Source organism: Diospyros lotus, chromosome 11, assembly GCF_014633365.1.
Source record: "Diospyros lotus cultivar Yz01 chromosome 11, ASM1463336v1, whole genome shotgun sequence".
Classification (NCBI taxonomy): Eukaryota; Viridiplantae; Streptophyta; class Magnoliopsida; order Ericales; family Ebenaceae; genus Diospyros; species Diospyros lotus.
Window position 1 is genome coordinate 24,441,919 of NC_068348.1, and position 19,104 is coordinate 24,461,022.

A 19,104-nucleotide genomic window follows, 5' to 3' on the forward strand; every position below is an offset into this window, starting at 1 on the left:
TATTGATATTAATTACTGCTTTTGTTTTTCTTGTCTTCGCGCCTCTTTAATGTTCTTCATTGATTTTTGAAGGGCAGTAGTAATGACTTGAGAAATACTATGTCCTCCCTTAAACAAATATGATAAATAATTTTTATAATTTAATGCAATATACATAAATTTATAATAATTTTATTTAAAATTAATAATAGTTCATGGTAGCATTTCTCTAATGAGTTTAGATTTTTCTTGTATTTGAAACTGATCTCAGATCTTAATGAATTTTCTTTAGAAGTATAAATATATATATGTGTGTGTGTATGTGTAAATCTGATGAAAACAAGTCCAAAAGAAATTGTTACTATTCAATTGAGAGGATGAGATATTTTCGATTGTACGTAGTTCTCATCCTTAATTTAGGTTGTTAGACTACGTTCCAAGATATAGGGATTACGTGCTTTCAATTGTCTTAGTTTGTCTTGTTTTCTGTTTTTAGTGTGTATTGGCTCTGTTTGATTGGTCTCGTCTGCATAATTTTCTTTTGAATTCTTTTGGCTCTGCACATGTACATGTGTCCTTAACTTTAAGGGGTAGCTTTATTATAATTAGGTCCTAGCAACTGCTTTCAACTAAAAAAGAAGAAATACCTTGAAATAATAATTAAATAAACCCCCCCGGAATCCCTTCTATAACATAGTAAATATAAGGGCAGTAATAAAAATATTTTCACACTCCCATTACTAAAATATTGTGTTAGACAACAGTAGCCCCCAAACTGTCCCTTTCCTAATCAAAATCAAGGGACATAGAGAGGTGGTTATTTTTTGTTCTAAAACTTGTTTATTCCCATTTTGCAATGTATCGTACATAGTTGCTATTAATTTCAAACTGCAGCAAGATCACTAATTTATCCAAAGACAAGTATAAAGAAACAAAGTAGTCAAAGATTTGGTCAAACACACACCAGATTATGTTGCTGTTGTTGATGGTGGTGGCTAGCTAGCTAGTTTTATACTCATATGCGTGTAGCATCTTGTAAAGATATATATCTGTCAATTAATGCTTGTCATTCCATCCATGATTTAAGTGCTTGCCAAATTGCTTTTTTGCACCCTGTAATATTTAATTTAATGGGGTGGGGGGAAGCTCAAATTAAGTAGAGTCCAGTCGTGCTGCCATGGTGAGAGTAAACATTATCGTTTACATACATATAGTTTCAAGATAAAACACCATCAAAGTTGTCCATATTAATGAAACTGGTCACACACTTCTTCTTTTTGGCTGGAGTCTTATATATGCCTCTATCTTTGTTTTTGAATTATTGATATATCAAATGACATGTACAAGTATCGATACTCGTCGCATAGTGTAAAAAGCGAGATGTACAATACAAACAATGTAATGTGTACATGAAGAATTTTGATGCATGTTATACCTCATACTTTTTTTCATTAGATAGAACATTGATATCCATGACAACAAAGTGTGATTCCAAAATACTTTTTAATTAATTCAGAAAGCAAGACCATTTTGGTGGGTGCCTTCTTGTTATTGTTTGTTCTCTATACCTGGCAGAGAAGCTTGCAATTGCAGGCAGTACGTACTCTCATATGAGCTATGGAGTTGAATCATGATGGAAGTTTGGGACATTTTTTGAGTTGTATTCGCAGAAGATGGATGTAAAAGGGATGAACCGACAGAGTTGATGGTTGATTACCTAATGGGATAACAGATACAGATGTTACTTCAATTTTATTTTTCTTGCGGGTCCAGAGAAAGGACCCACAATACATTGAGGCAAAAACCTAATGTTGAAATAAAAGCGGGACCCACAAAGCCGCCATGTGTAGGCAATGGTTTGGGAGTTGGGACAACTCAATATTATTATGTGTGGTGTGTCCGAAGGGAAAATAACGGAGCCAATGAAACTTTGACTTGATGGAACTTAAGGCAAGGGTAAGTTCTCTTTTAATTTTTTTCATTATTTTTTATCAATACAAAATAATAAAAAAAAAGTAAATTTCCTTAGAGAATTGCGAAGGCAAATTCCTAATAATTTTAGAAATTGGGGTGGAAAAGGTATCCGGTTAATGCTAATGGTTTAGGTTTGAAGCCAACCGGCCATGATCAAATTTTAAAATGCAGCATGTAGGTATATATGATCAAGTCAAGTCAATTTCTGATTCAGAGGAAATGTTCATAATTACAAGCCCTTCCAAAGAAATATTGTTCCCACGTGCGCATTGGGACACCTGTGGTGGTTCAAAGTTTGATTAGTAAATGTAAATGAAACAATTACACGTTGAACCATTTGCATTTATCAATTGCAAATAATTAATAAACAAATGTCATGAAGATAGTGACATGGATCTAATGTTGGTGTGACTATTAATTGGACTCATAAATTTTATTTACGTGCCAGATTGATCCATTGCTTAATTCTAAGCCAAAACTACAAATCATATTGCCCTAAAAGGTGATTAAGCTTTATTTTAACCAAAATCACGTGATTTGATCTCATCTATCTTGTAGTAAGAAGAAAAGTCAATATTGTCCTATATTAATTGTCCAAGATAGATTACCCGCATTAAATGAAAAGAATTGTCGTATTAGTGCCTTTCTTATAAGAAAATGGTTCCCTTTCTTATGGTAGTGGAGTGGAGTTGATACCTCTAAATATTTTATTAATTATTCCCCACCAGGGTGTTGAATGCGTGCACAGATTGGGTTTATTTTATTTTATTCTATTTCTATCAATGGGATTGATTTTGTTCTAAACACGTGATGAGATATCGTTTTGTGTATCACTTTGTCGTCTAATTACTAAAATCATAATCATGCAAAAATCTAATACAAAAAATATAAGTCATGTCACCTTCACTTAATATCAAAATCAGAAACATAGATTTAATATTTATAAGAGATAAAAAAAAACTATATATATATATATTTCAACTCGCATGCAACAGCTATAAAGACAACATGTAAACGCTAATATTATATATCCTTAGTATAGTTGAAATCAATGGCATGAACTTACAAAAATGGGAGCATTAATGTAAGATTCATCTGGTCGGGAGAATGAATTAAAATTATGAATATTTATTTAGCAGATCAATTTAATTAATTAGATGCTTCCAACCTACATTTCTGCTTTTAAAAACTGCTCAACAAGCAGATCTCGAAGCCTTCATTCTCCTTATCGAGGAATGGAATGGTTGACATTAATCCCATGTCCTTCATTATAAAATCCACACCTTAATTAATGACTAAGGAGGACAATGCCACAGTCACAGAAATCAAACTGTCAGTTCTCTATTTTGTTTTCTTCCTTCTCTGTCCATCTGTACAACAATAATGTTTTGTATAGTATTAAATCATAACAAATTAATTATGAATTCGAATTTTCCTATTCTGTGGCAAACCCCGTGAGGACTACAAATCAATGCATGATTCTTTTCATGCAAACTAGGTTGTACACTCACTTGTAAGTTTAATATATATATATATATATATTTATTTATCCAACCTGTGTTATGTAAATAGCACACATTTATATATACAAAAATTAAAAGAACATAAGCACAAAAAGAATTTCTATCATCATTACAAGAGAATAGTTCATTAATCAGATAATTTTTTTTTTTTAATTCAGCTTTTGCACAGATAAAATTAAAAATCATCCCAAATCTTAATGGGTTAGGCACACTTCAAAAAATTTGATTATCAAATCATGGCACACACATAACCAAAATAACATATAATCTGATTTCATCATCTCGCTAATTATTAGTGGTTCATCAATAATTGAATTATAGAAGTCGTTCTATTTATATATACATGATAATTTTAATTGGATTAATTATTTAAGAAAAATAACTCTTGACTTAGTTGACTAAATATTAAGTCTTTTATACTTATCTAGATATATAATCCCTGTCACAATCGGGTGATAAGATTTTTCCAAGAGATTAAATCTCGATCAACTTCACCGAAACTTCTTAAAACATATATTATTGGTTAACACATCTATCATTATGTCCTTGGATTATGGATATTCCTTTGATATGTGTTCTTTTTACACCCAAGTTTAGGGTTAATTAAGATGGTGACAATTCCTCTAGCCAATATGATCCGATCCTTTCATATTATAGTACACGGTTTGTATGTACTAAATAATATGGGCCTGAAGGAATCCAACACCATTTATTAAAACCATGTTGATTAGGAGCGCTTTGAGTAGTCATTGTACCATTTAATGGCAAAGCTGGACACACCCTCTCTGCAAGAACTGTCTGCTTCCTTTATTTCTATGGCTCTAACCAAATGACACACACACTGACATGGCTCGAGGTTTGCAGACCAACTTTCTCTCTCTGTAACTCTCTGGTCTCTCCTCCCTCCCTGTGAGAGTGTAACGATCTTTAATACTCTTTTATATCCTATTCTTAGGATTTTAAAACTATGTACGGTTCTTATATCATTGGGACCAGTTCTTTCCTAGTTAATGAATTTGTCATTTGGAGTAGAAGGTCTTTTCCCATTGGGCCATCGCCAACTCTCTTTATTTGGTTCCTTTTATTGATGAAATGAGATTTTATATGTAAAACAACTTTTTGCTACAGAATTAATATCCATCAAGCAATTAATGTTAGTGTGTTTTGGAATTTTTTATTTCATTTAAATACTTTTTTGGTTTTGGTTAATTAGCCTTTATTTGCAACCATAAATATCTTTGATTCTAAAATTGCGAATTAGGCTGCCTTATTTTTAATGTATATATTTATGCTGCCTTATTTTGGTTCCAGTACTTATTTGGTTCAAAATTAAGTGGAGCGTGGAGTGCTAGAGAATTAAGAGCCACAACATATTTCTGTCTTTCTCAAATTCTTATCAGGTAATATATATAAGGAAAAAAATTCCAAATTTTAATTACTAAACATTAAAAATTCATTGGGTCCATAGATATAGTGAAGTGACAATGACATGTCACAATTTGATTAGTTTACTTAAAAGATAATTACTAAACATTAAAATATTAATTCCTAATTAATTTTTCTCTATTTTTTTAAGTTTCGTAGGGCAAAGTATCTCTTCAGTGTCCATATTCCTATTCCAAAAACCCTAATGAATGAATGGGTTGTTTCGTCATGGCTCATAAAGGAAAATTAGTTAAGAACTTGACTGACAGTTAAATGAATTAAAGATATCGGGGGATTTCCAAAGATTACTATCCAGAAATTAAGGGAGCCATAACACTACACAGAGGGTGATGACTCAAAAATAGGCATCAAAAGTAAAGTCACATAGGCAAAGCCAAAGATAACGCTTACCGAGGGCTTATAGCTAGACAGGTTTAAAAGCATTTAAAGCCTTTTATCCTCTTTTTCCTTGTAATATGGCCCCCATATATAATTGATTCCCCCCTTTTTCTCTTGTATTATAAAGTTTATATATAATAATATAAACAACAATCAATTTTAGGGTTTGCCACGAGCTTGCTCTCTCGTGGGTGCTTCAACTTTTAACCTTTTGCAAATTATTATTTTTGACTTACAATTTGACTTATATTCTTAATTTATGTAAATAAAAGTACTAGAGTTAATAATAAGTGTGGCTGTAATATCGACTTTTAGTCTTCAGTTTAAATCTCATAAATATCAATTATTCTTTTACTAGATCTAAAGTGATATAAAAAAATTTATATAAATATAAAATTATTATACAGTAAAAGTAATCTATTAAAATCTATCATAATTATAAAAAAAGTATATGCTATTTTATATGGATGTCATCTTTGTAGCATACATCAGGCGCTTAATTACTTATGTCCTACATTGACCAAACACCTCTTTGGTTTTGGTGCAATATGATGAGGAGATAATTTGAAAGAACTCTCGATACAAAAGTCAAAGGCAGTGAAATTTACTCAGTACACGGGTTATTTGGTGATAGAATTAAGTGAAAAATGTAATAAATTATTAGTAAAATTAAATAATATTAAAATATATTTGATATAAAAGGTATTACTTATCTCTTATTTAGTTCGGAGAAATTATAAATATGAAATTATTTTTAAAATATTATATATTATTATGATCTAAATACAATAATAAATTCATTTATCGATAAATTCATTTTCAATCCATTAGAAGTCATGAAGAAAAAAAAATTGATTAGAGGGCACAAGAGATTCCTTGAGTTAAATTCTTAAAAATATTAAAGAATTTGTAAAGCCTTGATTTAATATTAGAGGTCTCATTTTTTTGAATATGGGCTCACCTATTTATAGGGAAGTTTAGGTGGTGTTTTCTTTGTGTTTGAGTTTTTAATTCATTTTTAGTTTTGTATTTTGAGTATCAGTTTTGAGATTTTTGAAAACGTGTTCTTTTTATCATTTTAAAAAACTATTTCACAAAACAAAAAACTAGAAAACGAGTTTACTTTGAAATTTTGAAAAATTATTTCTTTTTTATTATTATGATATTTTATTCAATGTATTTAATTATTAAATAATAAAATTAACTCTTTTAAATAAAATTTTATTATTAAAATAAAATAATAAATTTAATTAATGAATTATTAACATACATCTTAACAATAATTTATATTAAATTATACACTTAATAATATAATATATCCTATTTTATGTTTTTAATTATAATATAGATATATTATATTTTTAAAATTTTAAATAAATATATAATTTTATTTTTAAAATTAAATAATAAATTTTTTAATTATTTTTTTCTCATTTTTTATTTTTTTTCTTTTCTTCCATCTCTTTTTCTCTGTTCTTCTTCTCCCCTGGCGCCCTATAGCTTCGACACTGCCAGTTGCCATCGACCACAGTGGCCGGTGGTTTCCGACGATCAGAGGCAGCCATCCGACACACAAAGCCCCGTCGACCAACATACCCAATAACTAGCAAGATCCAACGGCAAAATCTCCTTAGATCTAATGGTAGAGGGCGATTGAGAGAAGAGATGAGAGATGATAGAACCAGCAAGATTTAATGGCAGGGGGTGGTCGACAGCGGCTGGTGAGGTCGATGGCGGCTCGCGGCTGTGACGGAGATGGAGGGCACGGTCGATGGTAGCTCGCGGTTGTGACGAAGATGGGGGGCAGTCGAAAGAAAATAGAAGACATGAGAGGAGCGGTCGACGGCAATTGAGAGATCGAATGGCGGAGGAAGGGGAGCGGTCGACGGCGACTTTTGGCGGTGGTGGGCAAAGTCGATGGCGACTCGGCAGCGACCGAGATGGCGGGCCTGTTCTTTGGGCGAAGCTTGAGAGAGAGAGAGAAGAGAGGAGAGAGACACAAAGATGGAGAAGAGATGCAAGATTGGAGGGTTGGGGTGGGGCGGTCCTGTGCGTGCGTTTTCCGTGTTTTCCATTTTGGTGCTTGTTTTAACAGAAAACACCCAAAACAACAAAATGTTGTTTTGGGGTTTTTTTACAAATTTTTTTCTTGTTTTTGAAAATGCGTTTTTGAAAACAGAAAAGAGAACGCGTTTTCAGTGTTTTGAAAAATTGAAAACTCAAAACAGGTTGAAAACAGTAAAGAGAACAGGCCCTTAGGGGTTGGTGATAAATATTTTTAGTATTTTAAAATTGATTAGGATTTGGACTCTTATAAATAAGTTTTATCCATTCCTAGATTCCCAGAGAGATTATTAGAGTTGCCTTATTTGCATTTTTTGTTATGTGAATACCGCATGAGAGACTCTTTCGGAAGACTATAAAGTCTCTTGAAGACCCTTTTTGTGGGAGTTTGTTGAGACTTTTTTGGGGACCCTTTGGTCTAGAGGGTTTCTCGGGATCTTTTGGTCTAAAGCTTTTTTTTTTTTTTGACCTTTTAGCTTTATCTTCAACTTTTGAGATTTATTCTTTTGTGGCATTCGTAATTAGATTAATGTGTATTCATCAGGTGGATCATTTTACTTCAAGTCTTTTTCCGTTAGGGTTTTTCTTTGGCTTTTCCTCTAGATTTCTCTCTAGGTCTCCCATTGAGTTTATTTATTTTTTTTTTTTGTAACGCCTTATCACGAACACCTTCACCTACTGGCCCTAGAGTATGGTGAACTTGGTGGCTCTTAGTTTCGATCCTAGAGCAGCACTCTGACCATGATTGAGGGCCCCATTGGGTTTATTTTACTGGGCCTTAATCCACGTATACATCAATTATTCTCGCTTTTGCCTTTAGGAGGGAAGAGTAATAAAGCACCCATTTGTTTGGAGTGTGTTTTCACATCATAATTTGGGGATTTCTTATTTTTGAAAACATTTTGCGTAAAGGTCATTTGCCAACCTTTATGATTTACATCTTATTTTCAAAACATTTATTCGTTTGACATTTTATTTTTATTATTTATTCATCCCAAATTCACTAGAGATTATTTTACTAAGTGATGCTTAGGGAGGTTTATCTCTAGTGGCTTAGCCTTTCCACCGAAACTTTTGTGATTGGTTTATTTTATCAAGATGAGGTCTTTGTGACTTTGCTTGTTTTAACGACTCGAATCTAATTTAAATCATAACTTATATTAAAAAGTCCAAATCTTGAATCATTCTAAAATATTGAGTTTAAAAGAAAATAAAAGACTTTTAGAGTGTTTCGGCCAAAAATCTTTAGAAATTCTCAATGTAAAATTTCTAAATCACTACAATTCAAGATATGAATGTAAAACTTGTCTATATCCACCAAAATAAAAATAAAAAACTTTAAATGAGAATTGAGTTCTTACAATAAGTTTGACATGTTAAATATACTTGATATTATCAAAATAAAAAAATATACATGTGCCTCGTACATCTCATAAAAACACGTATAGCATCTATAAATCATTACACATGCCATAAAAATAATGAAGCTTCCCAAAATCTATCCTTCTAGAATTTATTTTCCCTTTGAACTGCTTGCCTCGCTATGAATGCTTGAGTATTCCAAGGGATGAATTAGAATATGAACTTTTTAAGTAAGGAACCTTCTTTCCCCCTCCCCAAAAATAAAACATTTATATGAAATGTGTGCATGAAAGAAAATGAAAGTTTATATTTCGTGGTGCCACTTGTGACCATGTTGGCCTCCTTTCAAGACCTTTCTCAATTGGCAATAGAAGCGCCTCTTGAAATGTCTCTAACGATGTCACTTCGGGCCTAAGAGATGAAGAAAATGCAAGTCTATACTTCATACTGGCACTAGTAACTATGTTAGCATTCTTTCAAGGGCTTTCTCAATCTGTATTAAAAGTGGCTCACTACAAAAAAAAATGACATTTAGATTGAGTTTTTAGAAATCGCTGGAGTAACTGCTACTAAGTCATATTTTTTGCAACAGTTTAAGAACTGCCACAAAAAAGGTGATTTAGCGGCGATTTTTAAAATATTTAGTGGCGGTTTAGGAATCGACACAAGAAATTCCAAAAAAATTAAATTTTTAATTTTAATGATGGTTTCAAAACAGCAGCAAAAATTAAAAAAAAATTGAATTTTTAAATGTTGCACCCCACGCAAGCTTGGGCCTGGCCGTGCGCCTAGTTGCCCGAGCCTAGCCCTGGTTCCGCTAGCAGGCTCGCACGTGCCCTTAGCCCCTGCGCCCCACGTGATCGCATGTTCGCGCACCACATGACGATGCTAGAAATTAATTCTCAGCCTTCCTTTCCCCTAGTTTCGAACTCGGGACCTCCCTTGTGTGCGCGCATATGCGAACCATCTGATCTGCAAAGCCTCCTACATATATATGCGCACATATAAATTATATACTAATTCAACCACTATTTTTCAGAATTATTTTTATACTTTTTAATATAAATTAAAAAATGTTAATTAATTGATTATTTTTTAAAGGAATAAATTAATTGAGTTAAATTAAACAAATTAATTGATTAAAAAATAAAAAGAAGATTTTATATATATTTTAAAAATTATTAAAATTTTATATATTAAAATTTTGTTAAATTTATTTTTATTTTTTAAATTAAATTTTTTAATGAATTTTGATATTAATTTAAAATTTTAAGATTTTATATTTTTTATTAATTTAATTTTTAATTATTATGTTAAGAAAATTTTAATTTTTTAATAAATTTTGTGGCAAATGTTAATTTAATTTTAATTTTAAATCATTTAATTATTTTTTAAATTTAGTAGCAATTTTTTAAAACTACCCCAAATGTTAATTTAATTTTAATTTTGAATTATTTAATTATTTTTTAAATTTAACGACAGTTTCTAAAAAATCGTCGCAAATGTTAATTTAATTTTAATTTTTAATTATTTAATTAATTTTTAAATTTAGCAGCAATTTCTCAAAAATTGACGCTAATTTCAATTTTTAACGAATTTTGTGATAGTTTTGAAAAATTGCCGCAAATATTATTTTAATTTTAATTATTTAATTTTTTTAATGTAGCGGTGGTTTCTTAGAAATCGGCACGAAATTTAATTTAATTTTTAATTATTTAATTTTTTTCTTAATTTAGCAACGATTCTTTGAAAACTGTCGCAAAATTAAATATTTTAATGAATTTTGCAATGATTTTGAAAAATCATTACAAAATGTTAAAAAAATTGTCGCAAAATATCGTGTTTTACAACGATTTTCAAAATCGCCAAAAAAAAATTAATTTTTTTGTAGTGCCTCTTGAAAGGTCCTTGATCATATCACTTTGGACCTAAGCAGCATAGACCCAATTAATATAACCATATATGATCATGGATACAAATGAGAAGTTAAAGCAAAGTACATATCCAAAATTGATTTCTCATATATCATGAAAAGAAAATAAGAGTTTATAAGAGAGAGAACCTCACCTTGGGATCTCTTTAGAAAAGATCTTACTTGTTTTTAGCTTCTCAACCTTTCATTAGTCATCTTGATGCAACATTCTTTTTCCCTCTACGCTCTCTTCCTTCGTCTTTTCTCTATTCATTTTTATTTTTTCTCTTTTCTTACACTTGTTTCAAATCCCTTAAGTGAGAGACCTTACCTTAATTTGTAGGACCCTTTTTATTTTCCTCATAAAGAAACTAATTAATATGAGTAATTTGTGTTTTATTTTTGTTTTTGAAACCTTTATTTTTTGTGAAATATCCCTATAAATGCATGTGAGAATGGAGAAAAAAAAAGAAGAAGTCAAGGGTATTAACGGGGGATGACTTCCAAGCCATCCCCAAGCGTGTAAGGAGTTGCCCAAGGCAGCCCCTTGGTGCAAGAGGGGGGCAGGGGCGATTGCCCAGGGTAGCCCTTGGCGTCGGCACAAGCGAGCAACATGCTGCATCTCATGGGGTTGTGGGGTCCCTTTTAGAGGAAGGGACCTAAATACACTTTATACTTTTTTTTATATATACACATATATATACATTCATGTAAATATAAATTTAAGTTATTTGAGCCATTCTTTTGGACAATAAAATTTTTCTCCAAATTAAATTCAGATTTATCTCCTTAACCCTTCAAATATTCTAAAATAATTTGAAGTATTACACACTTGGCCAATTAAATTTTTCTCAAAATTAAACCAAATTTATTTTTTTAAATCTACAAATATTCTAAAATATTTTGGGGTATTACAACCAACCCCCCTTAAACAAATTTGTCCTCGAAATTTTTCTCTACTTATATTTGAAACCTCCAACAAATAAATATCACTTTCATCCAAACACTTAGTTTCATTAATGAGTCAAACACCTAAACATTTTAGATTACATTAAGTCTTCCTACTCTATTTTCATTTCCTCAAACAAGTGAGAAAACTTTTTCTTAATGGCATCCTCAAGCTCCTATGTCACTTCCTCTTCTAGATGGTTTCTCTATTGAATCTTGACATGTGGGATCACCTTGCTCCTTAGAACTTGCTCATGGTGAATCTTGACATGTGGGATCACCTTGCTCCTTAGAACTTGCTCATGGTGATCTAAAATTTGCTCAAATGACTCCAGATAAGTCAAAAGAATCCCATGCATAGGGTCTAATATGTGCTTCCACAATTGTGGCACTTGGAAAATGTTGTGAATGTTAGATAAACTTGTCAAAAGTGCCAAATAATTTGCAAATGACTCAATTTATTCCGCGATCAGGTACAGTCTTATGTATCATGGCCTCAACTTTCTTCTCTTGGCGTATCTTGTTGCTAGATACCAAGGTGATAACTTGAGATACACTCAATCTCCCACCTCAAGTTCTGAGTCATGTTGCCTTCAATCGGTGTACGACTTCTGTCTACTCTTTACAACTTAGATCATTTCTTAGATCTATTATATCTTCTCTGTAATAATTGTGACTCAAAATCCTAATTCATCTGTGATTAGGTTTTCTAATATTGACTATGATTATAAGTTTGAATTTGATAGTGATTAGAATGTTGTCAAATTCGATTTTGATTGAGATTTATCTCATATAGAAGAATATCCTCATTAATCATTTTCTGATCAGGATAAAGTTTCCTGTATACATCCATAGATGATTTTATGTTTGTAAATAGGTACCCAATGCTCTGGAATTAGTTGCAGTTATATTACTTTTGTTGTAGTAATATTTTGGCGTGACAATATCACTTTTATACTAACAATTATTTGCTTAGTGATATTTTGTTTTTTTTTCCCGTAATTTTTTCTAATATAGGTTTTCATGTAAAATTATGTGTTCGTGTGTGTGATTGATGGTTTGGTCGTGATTTGTATTCAATCCAATTTCGTACCAAAGTGGTATCAGAGCTGTTAGATCAAACCATCAATGTTTGACATATTTCAGCCGTTGGATCTGCACATCATTATCACCTTCCATGGACAGACCATAGGTTACCTGATCGTCACAATTGCCATCTGCACTGGCTGTTGCCACTGTCGACCATCCTCGCCTCTACTATCGCCCTTGAGAGTTGGGTCCGCCATAGCTGTTTCTGAACTAAAATGCAGTTGTTTCAGTGTCTTCTTTGGCCATCTCTTTTGTGGTCATTTTAACCTTCATGAATGACCATAAGGTCTTCGCCATCAGTCAACCGTTGTTCGTCTGTCACTTGGCCAGCCGTGAGCCTTAGTCTTCTCTAATTAATGCAGCAACTGCCGATGACTCGGCCATCATTGGCTTCTACCACTACATCTGTCGCTTTAGTCGGTCTTCTTTTTCCCATCGTAGACCGTCTTTTCTCTTTCTTCAACCATTTTGCCCCTCGTTTTCGGTCACCTAAAGATCCTACATTTCATCTGCCATTAACTCATACAAGTGCTTCTTCCATTGTTGATTGTTTCAACTCAGCCAGATCTTACCCAGATTTGGTTCAAATCCGACCCAACCCCATTCGCTCACTCTAGATCCAACATATCCAGATCTATTTTTACCCAGATTTGCTGCCCATATCTGGTATTCTGGTATATTTTTTATTAGAGTTTATTTATCGATTGTTTGGCATTATTTGGGGTTATTTAGTCTTCGTATTTGCTAGCTTGAAGTATGATATTTCATTATTGGATCATAATATTTAATTCTCACTATGACAGGTTAAGATGCGTGTAATTTTAGACAGATGGATTTAGATGAATGTTGAGTTATCAAAGGGGATTTATATTGATGATATGAAGTCATTAAGATCAGTAAAGATATGTTGAGGCTGATCTCGTTGGTTATGCTTTAAGTGCGGTTGAAGATATCTGCTATAGTAAACTTTGTGTGGATTTGAGTGGGATTTCCCATGGTGCAGTTTTGATTGATATTTATCAAGAGATCAATTTTTTGTGATTTTGTCGAAAGAAAGAATTCTGGATAATTTCATTTGGGGATTTTGAGTCAAGGTGAAGATTTGTGATAATTGTGACTAAAAATCCTAATTCATCTGTGATTGAGTTTTCTAATATTGACCGCAATTATGACTTTAAATTTAATTATGATTAAATTATTATCAAATTTTATTTTGATTGAGATATTTCATTTGGAGGAATATTCCCATTAATCATCTTCTGATCAGGATATGGTTTCCTATGTATTTCCATAGATGACTTTAGGTCTACAAATAAGTGCCTAATACTCTGAAATTAGTTACAGTTATATCACTTTTATTGTAGCAATATTTGCTTAGTGATATTTTGGTATAACAATATCACTTTTGTACTAGTAATTATTTGCTTAGTGATATTTTGTTCTTTCTGCTCATGATTTTTTCAATTTGGGTTTTTTCATGTAAAATTATGTATTCGTTTGTGCAGTTGATGGTTTGATCGTGGTTTGTATTCGATCTAGTTTTGTAACAATATACTGCATCAACTCGAGTCTCATAATCTATTTCTCTTTAACTTTAATCTAACAAATGGGCGATTGACAATTCCTTCTATATGGTGCCTCATAAGAAGCCATCCTAATGCTACTATGGTAACTATTATTATATGCAAAGTCCACCAACTATAGATGCTCCTCCTAACTACCTTTAAAGTCCAAGTCAGAGGCCTTCAACATATCCTCAAGTGTTTAGATCTTCTTTTTTTATTGTCCATTAGTTTACAGGTGCTAAGTGATGCTAAGCTTCAACTTAGTCCCTAAGCACTCTGGTAGACTTTCCCAAAACCTCAAAGTAAATCTTGGGTCCTAATATGAGATTATTCTGACAGATGTTTTATAAAGCTTGACCATCTCATCAATATATTACTCTACAAACTTATGCATAAATTGACCCATTCTTATTACTGAAAAATGTGTCGACTTCGTGAGTCGATCGACCACAACCTATATAACATCGTTACCCATCTAGCTCTTAGGGAATCCCATCACAAAGCCTATCATGATATGCTCTTTCTTTCATTTTGGGATTTTTATCGATTACATATGACATGCTGATTTCTGATGCTTGATGTTTACACACTGGCATGTGTCACATTATGTGACCATTCTCGCCACACTCGTTTTCATTCCTAGCCACCAATAGATTTATCAAAGATCTCGATATATCTTGGTAGCACCAGGGTGTACGGTCATCGGATTCGATGTGCTTTGTTAAAGATTAACTACCTCAATCTTGGTTGGTTAGGCATATACACTCTACCTTGAAACCTATGAATGCCCTCACACATCTCAAAATCAAAACTCTTGGGTTGTCCATGCTTAGCTACCGATAGTTTCACACATTTGTCCCCCGCAAAAGGCTCATGTATTTGGATCATTAGATCTAATTGATGAAGGGAATCACTAGTACGGCGATATAGGTAAAAATATTTTTTTTTTACTGTATATTAGATACACGTAGGAGAATATAATATATACGCCATATAGAACTTAGGTATTTAAATAACATGCATAATCAATAATTGAATATAAATAAATGGATACATGCTGTCCGATGTTAGGTTGGGTACATAAATAATTTCTGTACTGAGACTGTATCCATCTCACGTTGTAATGGTCCTAGTCTATCCACACTTAGTATGCTGAATGATACTGTTTTGGTCACCTCTTCTTGTGCTAAATACAAAAGTTCCATGTATCACCAGTTCTCACGTCTCAAAATTATACACGTGACCTTCACCATATAATTTATGGAAACAAAAGAATTTACAAAGGAAACAGAAGAAGAAGAAAGAAAAAGATAAGAAGCATTATCCGTGGGAAGCAAAGAAATGTGCTTCCCTTATAATTCTCCCTCTTCCCCATTTTTCCAATTCCAATAAATTTTCATGTCCACAACCCTTCCCCATCTCTTATAATTTCTCTGCAATCATCCAAAGATTATTATGCAATTTCACTATACAATCTTACTATACACTTTTACTATGACTATGCACTATGAATTTTAACTATGCACCATGTATTTTAACTATGTACTATTACTATGCACTATGCATTATTGGCAAGAGGGGCCAAAGCTCAATTTTCGACCAATCACTTTCAAAGATATTTCGAGCAAACGACGTCGATACTAAACATAACACTATATAGTGTGTGACTTTCTAGGTTCACTGTTCATTAACAATCAAATAACATTGAAACCCTTTTCAGTATCAGTCAACCCCTTGACTCATCATTGGAACTTCTCTAAATCTTGATGACTTCCCAAGAGTTCCTGAATAATGCCTAACAATGATTCAGGACAACATAGATGACAGTGAAATCTCACTTCAAGTGAACTTATTACAGTTGATGATTATCATGTGTTATAATCCGTCCATCAACTAACGTCATTACTCCATGACTGTCCCATTAATATGACTAGATGACACTTCCGAAAACACATTTTCAGACTTTCAATCTCGCCAAGGACTGTCCCATCACATTAAAAATAGATCACATAAGATATTCACCCTATCAAATACTAACAAAGGCAACGAATCCTATTTCCAACACTTATCTTCATATATTAACAATATGGAATCACATAGATAAATGTTCGCACCTCCTAATTGGATGATTCGACTCATTAGCAAATCTTGCACACCAATACACAAAACAATCGTGTTGGTTCAAGTCTAAGGATCAACAACCATCGCAAGCTAATGACCCGATCATTATCCATCAGGCTATGTGGTCAGTCATCGACGTCATATTCGACTGATTGTTCGCCAACGACCATTCTCTGTGTCTACTAACAAAATCTCATGTCATATGACACATGACATACCACACATCTATTCATTACAAAAAAACATATTTTGCGGCGGTTTACAAACCGTCACAAAGTACGATTTTAGCGGTGGTTTTTGCAAAATCGCCATTGAATTTTAAGGATAATTTAATAATTTTTAAAAAAATTAAAATAAAATTTGTGATGGTTACTAACCGCCGCAAAATTTAGAAATTAAATAATTATAAATTAAATTTTACGGTAATTTTGTAGAAATTTAAAGAAATTTTTTTAAATTAATTTAAAAATAATTTAAACACTTAGCGACGATTATTAACCGTCGCAATATTTATTAATTAAATAATAATAAATTAAAGTTTGCCGCGGTTTCGTAGAAACTGCGGCAAAATTTAAAGAAAAAATTTAAAATTAATTAAAATTTAATTTGAACACATTGCGACGATTATTAACTGTCGTAATATTTTTTAATTAAAAACTAAATCTTGCGACGATTTCTAGGAAATTGTCATAAATTTTAAAGAAAAAATTTAAATTAATTAAAAATAATTTAGTAACCGCCACAATAACCTCTTTAACATCTAAAACTAAAATTTTTTCTCTACCAAAGAACTTGGTGTTGACAAAATTCTCAAAGGAGGCCATAAACATAACAAAATTATGTACTTGATCTTCTTCCACAATTGTTACCCCAAACCCCTCTAGATCTAGGATAATCTTATTTAAAATTCATCAATATGAGAGTTAATGGAGGTACATTCTCCCATCTTAGGGTATACAACTTATTAGTGAGGGATTTCTTCATGTACTTACTTTTTATTTTTTTTTAGAGACCAAACCAAACACAGTCGTCTCATTGGAAACCTCTCAACACTAAATCTAAAAAACTAAATAGAATCACATTGTGCATCTTTTCCAACATCTCCTTTGATTTGCTAGTCGTAGGAAGTTTCCCTTCTACAGTTGCTGCACAACCATGTCGAACCAATAAAGTCTCTATATTCACTTTTCGAGAAATTGAAAGCTTAAATCCATTTAACTTTTTAACTTCATATTTCATTGACGACATCTTGAACTCGACTCTAATACCAATTATCATAAAAAAAAAATAAATTAAAAAAATAATAAATAAACATACAATTTACATAGTTCGATCATAGTGCGTGATCTATGCTTGTAAGGAGATGCAGACAATTTCATTCTAAAGGAAATTAAAGCAATAAATTGTCTTCGATCTCACAAACCTAGAATATCCCCAATACATCCAATTACTCTCTTTATATATTGGAAAAACTGTAAAAAAAAAGAAAAAGAAAAGGTAATATATCTAACCCAAGCCCTCCGGTATCACCCCAACTTCCTCTCCCCCCCCCCCCCCCAAAAAAAAAAAAAAAAAGAAGTTGTATTTGGATTTTCTCACAAATTATCTGGATAGGGTCAAATTTTGAGAGCAGGATCAAATCTGAAAATGAAGACATCAATAGTTAATTTGTTTAAGATACTATTCAAGGCAATTTCTTATGATCTTGAGATTTTTTGGGGCCTTGCTGAAGTGCTTCAGATTTGGGATATGCATAAATATTTTTTATTGACTTGGGTCACTTTTTAGGGTGACCATATGTTTTTGTTGGCTTTGATTTAAAGTTGAGCCTAATGCTGGAATTTTTGCAAATCCAATGATAGAAATTAGCCCCATTGGTGTCACCTAGGATGTTTCTCATTACTCTTGACTATGACACTCGCCTCCACCAAATTGCTCTTTTGTTCTATCATCATTGAGTAGCTACCAAGGTTGTAGAAATTTTAGCTTTTAATTCCTTGTTTTTTTTTTTTTTTTTGAGTTTTGGTGTTTAATTGTTGTGTTTTCATGCATATTACCTCATATTTCTTAGGTTGTTTTATTTATGTATGTTTGTTGCTTATAAGTATATGTGATTTAGTCTTGTTTATGCTCTCACGAATATGAACATGGCATATATAATACAAAAAAAAAAAAAAGGAATTTAGTGACGATTTGTTTTGTTATTGCGCACGCGCCCTCGCACCACGTGGCTGCATGTCCACTCACCACATGGTAATGTTGGAACAATAGTTGTCTTCTCCAGTTTCGATCCCGGGATCTCCTGTATGCGCGCGCGTGAACCCAACCAATTTGTAAAACCCCTTTGTTAAATAACCGCACATATTAATTATATACTAACCCAATAACTATTTTTTAAAAGAATAATGGAATAAATTAAAAATAAATAAATTGAATTAAATTAAATAAATTAATTGATTAAAAAATAAAAAGAAGAGTTAACATATTTTTTAAATTTTTTTCTAAGTTATCAAAATTTTATATATTTTTAATATAAATATTAAATTATTTTTTAAAATTTTGCTACGATTCTTCAAAATCACCGTATATGTTAATTTAATTTAATTTTTTAATTATTAAATTATTTTTAAATTTTGTGACAGTTCTTAAAAATCGTCGTAAATGTTAATTTTATTTTATTTTTTATTATTAAATTATTTTTTAAATTTGACGATGATTTTTCAAAAATCATCACAAAATTTAA